A 4308-nucleotide genomic window follows, 5' to 3' on the forward strand; every position below is an offset into this window, starting at 1 on the left:
GTGTGTGTGTGTGTGTGTGTGATTGTAACCTGTAATTTACCACAGTTGTAAAGTGCTTGAAATTGAAATGTCCTTGGAAGTGCTTGAATTTTTCTTTGGAAGGTGTAAGAACCCTGGTGTACTATTCTCTGAAACAACAGGGGGCGTCGAGGAGTAATTGTCCTCTAAAACCATCGGGAATCACCAGTGAGAAGTCATTTGCCCTGTCCCAAATGGCACACTCCGGACTTGTGGACTTCCTCAGAGTCCACACTTTGGTGACGTCATGTAGTGCAGACCTATATGGCCCTTGGCACGAGTCCACGAGGGCGTATTGAGAGGTATTTTTGGGACAGACTTGATCGTCACGCCGGAAATAATGGTCTGGTTGTTTTTTGACAGGAGCTGCAGGTTTGGGGAATATGGTGCCTATGTTCCATTTGAGCTAAGATTACAGTTTTAACACATGTTTTCGTGAGTTTCAGATGAATTAACAGGTTTAAATATAAATACTAGGTTTACATATGACTCAGTAAAGCCCTGACATTCGGTTCTATTTATTTAATGAATCATAATGCGATCATATTATTCAACGCACTATTATTATGTTTGAGATCAACCCCTGGTCGATGACCATAATGTTTGTATAAACTGTAGGTAACAACTGGTAAAATGTACACCTAGGTCATAAAAACTGTAATGATACCTACACTTAAATATTTTATTCTCAGCCCATGTCATCAATTGCTCTTGAGCGAAATCTCCTCCCATCCGTTGTCTGATTGGCATTTCGCAAGGATTCCTGGGTAATTAAAGTGTGCGGAGCCTGCATCTATGTGGGCTTTGCGGAAGACCACTTCAAGGGTACAAAGGGGGCGCTGCTGAGCACACTTCAGAGCATTAAAATTCTGAATGGGACGGCCTACGAACTCGTAGACTCGACGAGCACGCGCAATTTAAGTCCACGAGACCGAAAGTCCACATGAAGTGCGCCATTTGGGACAGGGCCATTGGCTGCATCCGAAACTTAGGCAGCTGACTTGCTGCCTCGCTACTGTATCAGGCAATGACTTGCAGGCAGCGTTTTTGCACGAAGGTACCTCATGAAACTGATTTTGGACAGGCTTCTGAGGCAGAGGAATGGATCTACAGCATGATGTACAGCAAAATATAGAGTTATGGTGATAACTAGTGGATATTTAGTACAAACGTACATTTTACACACAAACTGACACCGACCGCAACTTTCAGATGCCATTTTTATTTTTGGCTTAACTGTCACAGAATTTAATGCGCAGAATTGTGGGATATCAAAGGCAGCGAGGATACATCTATGCTGCCTTCAAAAAAAAAAAAAAACACGGCCAGATGAAGGCAACTCAGGAGACAGGATCTGAAGCTAACATGGAATTCGGATGTGTCTTGATGCCCTCCAACCTTGGAATGCATCCTCTGAAGGCAGCATTTTTCAGTTTTCAGATGCAGCCATCATTTTCCCACACACTCTCTGCCTAAGATGGCTTCAACTAGCTACATGTGGTATGGACCCCATGCTTTATACCAGCCATTCATTCTGCATATGCGCAGAAACCACCGCAGCTTCAACAGTCTCCATACCCATGCTCAAAGCATGGGTCGATGGTCATCATCAGCGTATCAACAATACATTAGGCCTACAACTCAGGATGTTATATTAGCGCAAAAGCTTGAGCAGCTCTTTACGTGGTTCTCCCGCTGGAGAGAACACCACTGCTGCACACTGCCAGCCGTCAGTCCCTCGAGAGGAGGAGAAGAAGGATATGAAGAAGGAAAATGAGGAGTAGAAGGAGAACAAGGGGAAAAAAAAAAATTTTCTCCCAGCGGAGAGAACACTCTTAAGCACCCCTGCTGCTTAAATTAAAGAGGGGCCTGCTATTCTCTCCCTCCTTCTAGATGGGAGAATACCCCTCTGCTAGCCAGTAGGCTGCATTAAGGATATCTCTAACTTGTCTTTCTCTTTTGCAGGAATGGAACAAGGACAGTTTTGGGATGGTTCTTCACGCTGCTCTCCTACCTCTCATGCCAAGCTCCGGGATATGCTGCTTTGTTCTTGCGGTTCTCCCGCTGGAGAGAACACCTTTTGCTGCTATAACTGCAGGGGCCTGCTGTTCATCCCTCAGCAGGGGATGAACGCCCCTTGCTACTTTAATTAAAGAGGGGCCTGTTATTCTCTCCCTCCTTTTAGAGGTGAGAATACCCCTCTACTAGCCAGTAGGCTGCATTAAGAATATCTCAATAACATTGTCTTTTCTCTTTTGCAGGGGTGGAACCAGGATGGTTTTGGGGGGTTCTTCTTCAGGCAGTAATACCTCTTATGTTTGGGGAGTTAATGTTTAAGCTCTTGTATGTTCAGTTAATTTGGGAACAAGAACCCCCATAAGGAACCATACCGCCAAAGATAAAATGTGTTCAATAAACTCAAACTACTGCTCGGTAAGTATGCTCAAATGGCTCGCAACCCTCCCTCCCTCCAAGAGCATTTTACCGTGCACCTTCTGATTGTCATCTTCTTTGTTTCAGATCACTAAGGCTTTCAAGTCCCGGTTGGCATGGACCTTACTGCTGAGAGACATTCATCCTGATAACCAAGCTACAGGATAGACGTCCCACTGCCACATCTACACGATTACCACTGTTTGCTTTCAAAGACATTATTAAGTGTCTTAATTGTCATGTATTTCCAAGCTGATGGTTCTGGGGGGTTAATGTTTAAGCTCTTGTATGTTCAATTAATTTGGGAGCAAGAGCCCCCATAAGGAACCATACTGCCAAAGATAAATTGTGTTCAATAAACTCAAGTAACTTGCCAAAGTGATCCTGTCTGAACTTGCTTTGTAACCCAAATAAATAAGTTTTTCCTTCATTAAAATGAATGCTTAGTTTGTGGTTCATCCTTGTGCTTTTGGGTCCGCCACCAGTCATTTCACTTCACTCTCGTCACGTGACTCCTGCTCCCCCTGAGCTGCTTGGAACAGACTGATTCTGTACAGACTGTAATATGCTCTGGCCCCCTCCCTGCTTACCGTTTTTGGGGCAGACCTGACCTGTTGAAAACATATGGTTTTCATCCCTCCTGGGGTGGTGCCGGTCTTCTCTCTAGAAATATGGCACATAGTTTTAGAGTTTGCACTTGACTAACTGGGGCCCAGGTCAGGAAGCAGACAGACTGGCTAAACCGACTGTCTGCTAGCCGCCTCACGTCACAGAAGTCAGTTAATTCTCAGCACATAGAGACTCTTTCACCTAGATATCACACTATAGAGACTGTCTGTTCCCCGAACTAGAAAATACAAAAAAAGTCCAAACCAATTTAAGAGCAACAATTTAATAGATGTTTAACAAATGAAAAACAGATGTGATACAGATAAACAAATGATAAAGATTGGCTTATTAAATATCGGGTCCCTTTCTATGAAAGCACTTTTTTTTTTAAATATGATCACTAATCATAACCTAGATGTGCTCTGTGTGACATAAACCTGGCTAAAACCTGATGATTAAATTTTTTACATTGAGTCTACCCACAAGATTACTGTTATTAACGTGAGCCACGTCCAAAAGGTAAAGGGGGAGGTGTTGCTTCAATTTATAACAATGTTTTCAGGATTTCTCAGAGGGCAGGCTTCAAGTATAACTCGTTTTAAGTATTGGTGCTTAATATAACATTGTCCAGAGAAACAGGTGTTAATAATAAATCCCCTGTGATGTTTGTACTGGCTACTGTATACAGGCCACCAGGGCACCATACAGACTTTATTAAAGAATGTGTTGATTTTATATCCGAGTTAGTGCTGGCTGCAGATAAGGTTTTAATTGTTGGTGATTTTAATATCCGTGTTGATAATGAAAAAGATGCATTGGGATCAGCATTCATAGACATTCTGAATTCTATTGGGGTTAGACAACATGTCTCAGGACCTACTCATTGTCGAAATCATACTCTAGATTTAATACTGTCACGTGGAATTGATGTTGATGGTGCTGAAATTATGCAGTCAAGCGATGATATCTCAGGTCATTTAGTCTTGTGCAAACTTCATATACAGTAGGCCAACCAGAATGAGCTTTTTACCGATGCGAGTGCTGTTGCCGCCGCGTCTGCAAGGTGCATTTGCAGCTTTTGACCGCTGAGTGGCACTTTAACCACAAGTTATCAAACAAGCGCATCAAAGCACATTTTCACAAATAGCTGTCAGCATTGCCTCGCCGATGTGTTACATTTGAAGGCTGCAGTCAGGGAAGATGAAAGAAAAACACTGTAGTTAAAATATGAAAGTTTAGTACTTATGA

General features: G+C 42.9%; 1 long non-coding RNA gene across 1 annotated transcript; it reads left to right on the forward strand.

The window, feature by feature from the left end:
* The first annotated feature begins 694 nt into the window (after positions 1-694).
* On the forward strand, positions 695-3027 carry LOC122143157. Its single transcript, XR_006158994.1, has 3 exons — positions 695-2205; positions 2280-2451; positions 2539-3027. It is a non-coding gene; the product is annotated as an uncharacterized LOC122143157 (long non-coding RNA).
* The last annotated feature ends 1281 nt before the right edge of the window (positions 3028-4308 follow it).

This window comes from Cyprinus carpio, unplaced genomic scaffold (genome assembly GCF_018340385.1).
Source record: "Cyprinus carpio isolate SPL01 unplaced genomic scaffold, ASM1834038v1 S000000990, whole genome shotgun sequence".
Taxonomy (NCBI): Eukaryota; Metazoa; Chordata; class Actinopteri; order Cypriniformes; family Cyprinidae; genus Cyprinus; species Cyprinus carpio.